The 10,468-nt window shown below is 43.9% G+C and overlaps 1 protein-coding gene and 1 pseudogene across 2 annotated transcripts in view; one reads left to right on the top strand and one right to left on the bottom strand.

The window, feature by feature from the left end:
• Nucleotides 1–216: 216 nt before the first annotated feature.
• On the bottom strand, nt 217–2,078 carry LOC110290251 (annotated as a pseudogene).
• A 3,578-nt stretch (nt 2,079–5,656) lies between these two features.
• Qser1 (glutamine and serine rich 1) overlaps nt 5,657–10,468 on the top strand; it is a 61,645-nt gene continuing 56,833 nt past the window's right edge. Inside the window, exon 1 of one of the 2 annotated variants that reach the window (XM_021156510.2) lies at nt 5,657–5,769. The gene's annotated coding sequence lies outside the window, so the exon portion shown is untranslated. The remainder of the gene's footprint in view (nt 5,770–10,468) is intronic. The other variant, XM_021156507.2, reaches the window with a different exon arrangement.

The raw sequence follows: 10,468 nt of genomic DNA, 5'->3' as shown, positions 1-10,468 counted from the left end.
TTTGACTTGAGACAACTTTTCAAATAAGTTTATTTGAAGCAAAATAAACTACTGCCAAGAAACTTTATGAAAGTTCCATCTCAAAAGGGTCAAAAAGGGGAATTATCTGCTATTAATTCTTTGCATTTGCGGCATCAAAGACGCAGCCTGTGCAGCGTGATGACGAATTCTCGGATGAGAAAGCATGTAGACAGAAGTACTCCTATGGCAGAATATTTACAGCACTACTTTCAATGAAGTGCTTCTTCCAGACACATTTGAAATGAGATGAACTGCAGAGATTAAATGAAGGCTTCATATTGTACTTTCATATATGAAGGAAGACAGTGTTAAAAACAAAACCAAAAGAATCAAACATCTTTGACATCATCATCTCCCAAATGGAGATTTTCCTAAGGAAAAAATTCATAGGGTGGGATTCAAATTAAGGAGAAAAGAATGTAGCTCTAACCAATGGTTTCTACTCTGCTCTGAACATGCAAAGAATCCATTAACAATTTCAATGATAGAATATTACAGAGAAACCTTCTGAGATCAATTGTAGTGTTGGTTTACCAATTAGGCAAACAGCAGTTCACTTTCACCCACTCAGTATTTTAATCCTTTATATAACAAAACATAAAATTCATTTAGCTTTTCCCTCTTTTTTTTCTAAAGAAAAATGTCAAAAATACTGCTGAATATACTCCACACTGAACAAACCAATCTGAAAATTTTAGTACATATGTATTTTACAATATACTTACCATGAGTTTAGAAAAATTTGAATCCCACCATTCTAAATCTACCTAACCTAACAACCAACCTACTAACCACCCCCCAACACCTACATTCCCCAGCCAGAAGATTTAGAATCCATGCTTGAGCCAAAGCCCCCATTAAAACCACTGCTCGATCCTGCATTTGATGCTGACCCCCAACCAAGTGGGGGGCACCAGAATTAGAACCACTATAGGAATTATTTCCAGAACCAAAAGCCTGATTTGGTTCCCTCTGCATGCTGCCCTGGCTTTGGTTATTCCCAGATGGGTCCGACTGGTTCTGCTGGCTGGCTAACATGCCCATCCTACCCCAACTGCTCTGCAACGCTGCCTGAGCCGCAGCCATCATTGCTGGGTTAATGCTAAAAGCACCAAAGTTCATCCCTCCACCCATATTACCACCCTGGTTATTTCCCAAGTCAGCTCCACCCCCTCTACCGTGACCAATCGCACCCTGATTCCCAAAGCCACCAGGATCACCACCAAATCTTCCACTTCTCTCTAACAGTCTATTGCTATTGTGCTTAGGTTCCGCATTGGATACATGCACGCTGATTCCTTTAATGATCAAATCCTTTCCACAAAGAGACTGGGCAACCTTATCATCTGCAAAGGTAACGAAGGCAAAAGTTTTGAGTGGTTTGGGAATGAAGACATCTACCTCTTCTCCATACTGACAGAAAACTGCTGAAGCTCTTCATCAGTCATGTCCTCTGTACAACGTCCAACAAACACCTTTCTGCTTCTCAAAGGCTCATCTGGGCTTTGCTTAGAGTTCGGAAGTTTACAGTCACACCATCGCCCATCTATCATATGTCGTTGTGACATTACTTCCACTTGGGTTTCATATTCTGTAAATCGAACAAAGCCAAACCCTTTTGAGTGACAAGTTTTAAAATCTTTCTTGACCCGAACCATAAGAACCTCTCAGAAAGTACTGAAATAGTCTTTCAGAACCTGCTCTGTTGTTTCCCCGAGATCAGACTTTTTTTTTTTTTTTTTTTTTTGGTTTTTCGAGAAAGGGTTTCTCTGTATAGCCCTGGCTCTTTTCACTGTCACTGCAGAGGAAGCATGTGTCTCATCCATTTTCCTTTTGTTATCTTTGGGATAGTTGACAACATATACTAGATTGCCCCAGCTAGCATCTGGGGCATGCAGAATTCCTTCCACCAGTTGGACGCCTCTCATACACTGAGACACTGGATTCTGGTAGCACAGACCACATGCCCCTGGAAACTGGGCTGTAACTGTGAGCAACACTGTCCCATCATCTTCTGATGCTATTTCATCGTCTGTTACCTGAACATATTCAGACATCTTTGCTTAAATCTCCTCTAGGCCACTGCTAGGAAGCACAAGGAGGAAGCAGAGACGAGAAGGAATCTGACAACAACCATAGATGCCATTTCTAATCAATCAACTCTAAATTCTGCATTTCCTCCCAACCTCCATCCCTGTATAACAAAGCCATTTTGGTCTCTTGGCCTGGGTCCTCTCCTGCTCTCCCTCCCTCCTTTCCTCTCCTGTTCTGGGTAGTCTACCGGGCATGCTCAGCCTGGATTCTTCCCTCTTCTTGCTCTCTCCCTTTATATCTAAGTCTTTAAGGAGTAGGTGTTTCATAGGCAAAAAAGAAAGGGGAGAAGGGGATTTTTAAAAAAATCTACTTTTGGGGCTGGAGAGATGGCTCAGTGGTTAAGAGCACTGACTGCTTTTCTGAGGGTCCTGAGTCCAAATTCCAGCAACCACATGGTGGCTCACAACCATCCAGAATGAGATCTGATGCCCTCTTCTGGGGTGTCTGAAGACAGCTACAGTGTACTTACATATAATAAATAAATAAATCTAAAATCTACTTTTCAAGGCTAGGAAGGTTAAGAGCACTGGATACTCTTCCAGAAGACTTGGGTTCTATTCCCAGCACCCACATGGCAGCTCAAACTGCTTGTAACTCTAGTTCCAGGCAATCAGATGCCCTCTTCTGGCCTCTCCTGACACCTGCATATACATGTTACCCTGACATGCAGGCAAAACATCCATGCACATAAAATAATAAAATAAAACCTTATTTTTTTATTACTTACTTTTGGTTTTTCAAGACAAGGTTTCTCTGTGTAACTGCCCCTGGCTGTCCTGAAACTAGCTTTGTAGACCAAGCTGGTCTTGAATTCACAGAGATCTGCTTGCTGGGGTTAAAGGCAAGTACCACCACACCAAGACCCAAACCCTTGTTTTTTATTTATTTATTTATTTATTTTATTATATGTAAGTACACTGTAGCTGTCTTCAGACACTCCAGAAGAGGGTGCCAGATCTCGTTACAGATGGTTGTTAGCCACCATGTGGTTGCTGGGATTTGAACTCTGGACCTTCGGAAGAGCAGTCGGGTGCTCTTACCCATTGAGCCATCTCACCAGCCCCAAACCCTTGTTTTTAAAAAGCAAATTAAAAAAAAACAAACTCTATTTTGTCATATTTATTTTTAATTATTTTGAAGTGCTGGGGATTCAACCCAGGGCATATGCTAGGTGAGAGTTTTCTCTGAGAGCTACATCACCACCACCACACACACAACTGGATATCTTATTTAAAAACAAGAACAGCAACGCTCATTCTAAACTTTTGATCCGGGAACAGGCTTGAACCGCCTTGGTTAGGCTTGATTTGAAACAGACGTGCATAGCTTGCAGTGGTGGGGCACCTTGAAACAGACATGCAAAGCTTGCAGTGGTGGGGCACCCTACTTAAAATCATTCATTCATTCAGGATGACGTTAAAAGTCAACGATACATGGCTTTACAACTTTAAAATATTTGCTTACCTGTATCAGAGTTCCACACTGTGCCCTATAAGCATGTATATATATATATAAAGTTATTTAGTAATGATATTCATAAGAACCTAATAGTTGAGAAAATACTTGTATTGTCTATGGGTTAAACAAAACTTTATTCAGGAAGATATATGGTAATAAGAATATCATTTCAAAATACTGCAATTTTTCCTTAATGTCTTTTCTCTGATTTCTGTGGTATGAACAAACTACATACTGTTGTAAAGACTATAAAGGTTTTACTGCTACTTGTTTGGATTTAATCTGTAAACTCACCCTTCAATACTGGTTGTATCTCCAGCTAAGTTCTATAAAACATTTACAGCATACCACTCCGTTTCCCACACGTTCCACATAGACAAAAAGTTAGTGCTCACAAAAGTACTTATAAATATATTAGCTAGTTGTGAAGACTTGTTTCATTTAGACTCCAGATCACCAGTCTGCTGGATGTAAATGTTGTAGAGGGAGGAGGATATTTGCCGTACTTCTCAGCTGGATCTGAGATTTGGCAAATTCCTTCCTCAAGGAAAACCACTTCCCAGAGATATCCTAGGTAAAAGCTTAATGAGATTAACATAAAACTGGAAAGGTCTACTGCGTCCACACCTTCGAATTCATTTGTAAATTACCACTACTTTCTTTTCTTCCCCACCGGGGGACCAGGCTGCAAGAGTCACAGGTGCAGAAGGGTTTTCACTAAAAACAGCATAGAAACAAAAGAATGAAGGCGCCAGGAGGAAAACATAGTCTCAGAACAAAATCAGTCTCGGAGGGGATGGCAGATCTAATGCCAGATATTACAGAAGTTTAGTCACCAGAGATAGAGTATCAGCTCTATTAGGTCTTCCGTTACGCCTGTCTGATTGGCTTAAACCTTTGTGCTAGTCTTTATCTTGAGGGATCTCTTTGCTAAGCACGTGATAGGTGTTAAGCCAATATTGATTTTTTTTTTTAAAGGAGAGATAGTAATTAAATCTAAGCTTCACGGTTAGTTTTAGCTTTCAACGTATGGATCACAAGCCAAACGATTCATATGATCCCTAAATTTTATTACTCATAAGGAGAAACAGTTCGGGTAGGCACGACCTCAAAGTTATCAAATTACTCACACCACACAGCTTAGAAGACCGATAAGGCAATGTTTGGGTAGAGCCTTGCAGAGATTTAAACATCTTGAGCAGAGAGCCCCAACAAAGTGCATATAGTGAGTTCGAATGTATTGTAATTAAAGTCATCCAGATGGTAGTTGGACTAATCAATGATGAGGCGGTATTTATCTTGGGATAGAAGATTCTGAACTCCAGAATAAGAAAATCCCCAAGGTGGGGGGTGGGGACAGTTAATAAGTGCCCCTGGGAAAGGCCCATTCAGCTAGGGCTGGAAAATTCGTTTGAATTTGAATCAATTTGAATAGAAATCTCCCCCAGGAAGCAGGAACCAGATCCTCTAAGCCCAGCAAACTTTGGGCAGGAAGCGAGTACTGTAAAGCAACAGTCCCTTGTCTGTGGTTTGGGGCGCAGAGAAAGAAATCACAAGCGGGAATCGAGTGTTTGAGTCCCTTCAAAGAACCCGGGAGGGCAGAGTAACGAACTCCAGGCACAGGGCTGGCAAGCCCTCTCCTGTCCGCACCCATGCGGGTGCTCAAGCGCGTAGGCCTTCTCTTCACCACTAGGGTTTCCACGGAGCAGCCCTCGTCCGGCCCGGCCCCCGAATCCGCAGCCCGCAGCGCGGGGCGCCGAGGGGGGCGGGGCGCCGAGCGGGCGGAGGGCGCGGGAGGTGCATCCTGGGAAATCCAACAACATGGGGCGCCTGGGCTGCGGGCGCCGTGGCCGCCTCGCGTCCCGGCCGCAGGCGCCGCCGCTCTCCTGACGTCCGAGCCGAGGCCCGCCCGCCGCAGCCCGGTTCCCCCGCCCAGGCGCCCCCGCCCCCCGGCCGCGCCATGTGAGGGGCAGCTCCCGCCACCGCCTCTTCCTCCCCGCGCCTCCCGCCCGCCCCCGCCGCCTCAGCCCCCGCTATGGACGCGCACTACGCGCCCGCGGGCTTCGCGGAGCCTCCCGCGCCCCCCGCCAGCGCCGCCACGCAGCCCGCTGCCCCCGCCTGGGCCTACGAAGCCCGGGTCCCGGCCGCCGCCTCCAGCCCCAGCTGCAGCGGCAGCAGTCCCAGCCTCAAGGCCAGGTAGAGAGGGTGGGCGCGGGGTCTCACTGGGCCAGGAAAGGCCGCGGATGCGCCGGGGCCTGTGCCCGCCCCTCTCGGGGGCCCAGGCCGGGTGGGGAGCCTTCGAGGCGCTCTTCTTCGCTCTCGGGAGAGGCGGTGGACAACTCCTGGCGGGTGGTCCCGGCTGGGAGGGGGCGCATGGTGCAGGATTCGCGCCTGGGGCGGGTCGGGGCGTGGGGCAGAAAGGGAAGGTTGGGCGGGATGGAGGGGCGCAGTCACCTCTCGGTGCTGGACTCCCACATGGTAAAGTTTAAGCTCCGGGCTGCCCTCGGTATCTGGGGAACCGGGACTGACTCCGCGGGGAGGCCTAAAGGGGCGCCGCGGAGCCCTGGGCAGTGACATTCCATTGTATTGGAATCTGGGTGGCCGACAATGTGGTGTTGGGGGCTTCGGCAGTGTGAAGGTGAGGGCGGTGGCAGGGCATGACGAGGAGCGGGGCCTTGTCGCTGACACTGGGGGACCTGGGATGACTGGGCTGCAAGGGAACCCCCAGGGCGGGACACGAATGCAAAGCAGGGGCTGGGTGACATATGTTTGTAGTGATGTAGTGTTCCACGCGTTCAAAGTTGCTTTTGGGTTTCCTCTGCTTTTAACAACGGCAGGAAGTCAAGATTCCCTCTTGGCTTTCAGTGTCTGGGGGTGACTGAGTTTTGGGAAGCATGGAGGGCTGGTGGTCAAAGAAGGCTCTATAGGTCGAAGACCCAAAGCATGCTTCTCCGTCTCCACTTCATTGTATAGTGCGGCTCTCCAGCATGGGCAGTAGACCCCAAAATGTGGACTCCTGTTTGGTATTTAAGCTCGCGAGAAATGTGTAGCAGTACCACACTTTGAAATTGTCCCATTCGAATGATAACTGGAAGGCGTGGTCTGGTTTGGAGGCTTTGGGAGCGGGGTATTTTTAAAAACCGCCTCCCCTGAACAATACTCGATCTAGTAGGTATAGCTTCTGACCCAAGAACAGGGAAATCCTGACTGGTAATGACTTCATCCTCAGCTACCAACAGGAAGCTTCGTACCTATGTGATCTCACCAGGTTTCTAAATGATTTAAACGACACGAGTGAACTTTTTATTTCACTTTACACACTCTAATTACCTTTGTTTTTATGAAAGTGCCGCATTCATGATTTAAAATAGATGTGTAAAGAATTAACTAGTCTTTGTCTTAGATTGTCTCAGAGTTATTATGAAAGAAAGAAAAATAATAATGCTTCAACAAAAGAGTAATTATAAACCTCAGAAAAATCTTTTGTTTAAAAAGAGCCCGGATTTTAAAAAAGAAAGTGATTTTTCCAGTTTCGAGCTAACCGGAGACGGTGAGGTCTTTCAGAAATAGCTATAGTTTCGTGTTATTGTAAATAAAACATTTTGAAGAATTTTTAGGAAGAATATTAGACCCTTCCTTGGTTATTTTTGGTGGTAGTTTATCATTTTACAGAAACGGTTACATTATCTATATGATTTACAATTTTTTCTCTTCAGAGAACAGCAATGATGGGTAATGCGTAGCATTTCTTATATCTCAAATTTTTTTTCTCTTTTTGGTAAATAACACTGAAATGCTGCCTAGTTATTGTCTGTTATTTCTCTGAGCAGAATACCTCTGAGGCAAAAAGCAAACGCTGACTGGCCATATTTTCCAAATGTTATCAGGGTAACTCTGAATAACTACCTAAGCATGTTTGAAAACAAGTTTAAAAGATTTTTTTTTATTGTTTTGGATATTGCTGGTCCTTAGATCCACTCCCTAACCCCTTGCTTTAAAACATTTTGGAGGGGTGTGGTCAGCTAAATTATAGCGTAGATAATGCAGGCTTTCCCCCTCCCCCATAAAACCTGCTTTGTTAACATGTTGTGTTAGGATTAGGCCATCTGTACAGGGCTGCTCACACTTCTTAATTGTGCATTACTTTTCTTCAAGCCAGGCAAATGTCCTCTGATTTCAGTTATATCCAAAGTACTATAGCCGGACTGTGCATTCAGAGTCTTTAAAGATCAGGCATTTCAAAAGCTTAATCATATTTTTACAACATTTAGAAAAGCTGTTTCGTAACTCATGTATCAGTTGAATGTTTTTGTTTCCCTTTTGTGGCAGTTTCTTTAGAAGGTGCAAATGAACACTAGCTGTGATGATGTAATACAGATATTTATCCATAAAGAATTAGCCTGTCTGCCACCTTGTTTCCTGTAACTTACTCAGAAACTGACAGATGGTCATGGCATTCACCTGTTACTGACATGGGATCTAACGTTCTTCTTTATGTCTTTGCTTGCTCCTAAAATGTGTTTTCATCACTCAATAGGAGGTGCCAAGGAAATCATGAGTTTGAAACAGTATTTTCTTTGGTACAACAGTTCCATCAGATAATAGATTTGTTTGTTTGTTTGTTTCTTTCTTTCTTTCTTTCTTTGGTTGGTTTTGGTTGATTGGTTGTTTTCTCCCCCCCCCCCCCATCTCCCCCTCCCCTGGACAAGGCTGACCTGGAACTTACTATGTAGATCAGGCTGGCCTCAAACATACAGAACTGCCTACCTCTGACTCCCAAGTGTTGGGATTAAAGGTGTACTCCATATTTGATTGTTGTAACACTTGGAAAATGATAAGGAGACTTTTTGTTTGTTTGTTTGTTTTTGTTTTCTTTAAAAAGGATTTATGGAGAGGATTTTGGACTCTGAGTGTTTGTAATGTAGCACTTGGTAGTTACTTGTGGGCTAGGAACTAACTACTCTTGTACATTTCTAATAGCTTGTGCCCTCAGTTTTGGAAACCAAATGACCATGTGCTTTGCTTATTATCCTGACCTTGTAGGGGGTTGTTAGAGGGGTTGTGTGTGTGCTTTCAATATGGATTCTATAAAAGGGAATAAATTAAAGGGATTAAGAAAAAGGCTAAGGTGCTCTTAAATTAGGGAGCTTTATAAATCATGTAAGTGAAAGATAATAGGAGCTTGTATCAGTACAGAATGGAAACAAAGAGAAATGTAGGAATCTTTAATAGTCTCGGGGCTAGACAGGCATGGAAACTTGCACCTGTAATCCCAGGATAGAAGAAGATTGCTTTGAGTTCAAAGCCAGCCTCTTTTTCCAGTGTCTCAGCTCTGTAAAAGGCAATAAGGTTTGGTGACAGAATGCTCTGGTTTCTGGACTGAGCAACTAGGTGACAGGGGGTGTGGACAAAGCTGAATCTGTAAGGAGAAATGGAGGTGAGGTGGGTGTAAAAGCATGAGCTCATCATTAAATGACCTTTACTACTCAAGTAAAAGGTCAGAGAGAGAGGGGAATATGTGACTGGGTGCTCAAAGGAGGTTTGAACTGAAAACAAATACGATCATCTCCTTTGAGATGGCATTTAAAAACACATCAATCCCAAGCTTTGAGTAAACATGAGGGATTAGTTAGAAGAGGAATTAAAAACTAGTCAAGAACAAGGAAAAGCTGTGGGCCAGAGATGATGAAGGAGAACCAGGAAAGTGCAGTGCAGTTGAAAGAATGTTCAGTCTACAGCAAAAAGGACACTGAAATAGGATAGTGCATTGTTTCTAGGCCACGTCAGGAAACTTTAACTGTCACATGGTGGATACCATTAGACTTTTACCATACAGCAGTGCAGTATTATGGCTAAACATAGAGGTTCCAGACTCACAGTGCCCAAATTTAAATCTCAGCCTCATGACCTAGAAGCTTGGTGGCTGCAGATGTGTTGCTTAATATGTCTGTGCCTTAGTTTTCTCATCCATAAAAGAAACTTAGAAAGAATATGTACTGTGGGGCTGAAGATGTGGCTCAGCAGTTAAGAGTCACTCCAGCTTGACTCAGTTCCCATCACCCACCCTCAAGGAGGCTCACACATCTGTAATTCCAGTTCCAGGAGATTGGATGCTCTCCTGGGGGCACCATGCATACATACGATGTATATGCAGGTAAAACACTGATACTGATATAACTGTTTTAGAAAAACCGATTGCAAAGGATTTTTGTGAAACATTTGGTGTGTGGCCTTAAAACAGTGGCTAGTAAAAATTAGCTCATGAAATAAATGATAGCTACAGCAACAATACTGTTTCCATGCATTAATACTTTTTGAACTCTAATACAGAAGTTTGGTTGAAATAGCCTTTTGCTCATTTGGGATTGTCTTTACCTATAAATTGTGATCTTATAAGATCTTTTCCAAAAACTTGAAGGACACTCCAGCTTTAACACTTTAATCTCATCAATCAGGAAGCAGAGGCAGGTGGCTCTCTTGAGTTCCAGGACAGCCAGGGTTACACATAGAAACCTTAAGTCAGTGAGAGTAGATTGCTTGCCTAGCATGCTGCAGGCCTTGGGTTCCATCTCCAGCATCACATAAAAACCAGATATGGTGGCACCTGACTTTGTATGGGATAAGATGGGGTTGGAGTGAGGGTATATATGCATCTTATTCCCTCTCCACCCTGTAGCAGGGTCCAAGGGTTTAGATGTTTGATTATTGAAGAATAGGGATATAGGCCACTGCTTGTTTTCCTATTTCCCTGCCACAGTCTCTGCTATACATACATGTATTTTCTTTTGTTCAATAAATTGGTGTCTGGTACCTGCCTATTAGATGAGGTAATGTTGCCTTTATCATCAAATATCTCTCTCTCTCTCTTTTTTTTTTTTTTTTTTTTTTTTTTTTT

Source organism: Mus caroli, chromosome 2 (genome assembly GCF_900094665.2).
Source record: "Mus caroli chromosome 2, CAROLI_EIJ_v1.1, whole genome shotgun sequence".
Classification (NCBI taxonomy): domain Eukaryota; kingdom Metazoa; phylum Chordata; class Mammalia; order Rodentia; family Muridae; genus Mus; species Mus caroli.
This window is presented reverse-complemented; position numbering and strand designations above follow the sequence as displayed.